Below are 328 nucleotides of genomic sequence, written 5' to 3'. Positions count from 1 at the left end.
TGCTCTCGACAGACGGCACCCCGGTTGGGAAACACTGCTATAGACATTGTCCTACTCCACTCATATGGCATTAATTTTATTTGTGCAGGTCTTAAAAAGGTTTTAAATTTGAGCTTAAAAATCCTGCAGAAACCCTGATGATGAACCCTGAATCTTCATTAATAATGCTGACAGTTATAAAGCTTCAAGCAGATTTAGATTTACTTTACTGAAAATAAACCATTATTTTATTTCAGAGATGATTGAAAAAAACAAGGAGAGTGAGGAACTGAGTGAAGATGAGGAGAAAAATAATGTCAAAACTGGAGAAAAACCTTTGAGTCGCCCT

Source organism: Sinocyclocheilus anshuiensis, unplaced genomic scaffold, assembly GCF_001515605.1.
Source record: "Sinocyclocheilus anshuiensis isolate Anshui unplaced genomic scaffold, SAMN03320099.WGS_v1.1 scaffold1802, whole genome shotgun sequence".
Taxonomy (NCBI): domain Eukaryota; kingdom Metazoa; phylum Chordata; class Actinopteri; order Cypriniformes; family Cyprinidae; genus Sinocyclocheilus; species Sinocyclocheilus anshuiensis.
The sequence above is the reverse complement of the archived record's forward strand: the minus strand, read 5'-3'. Positions refer to the sequence as shown.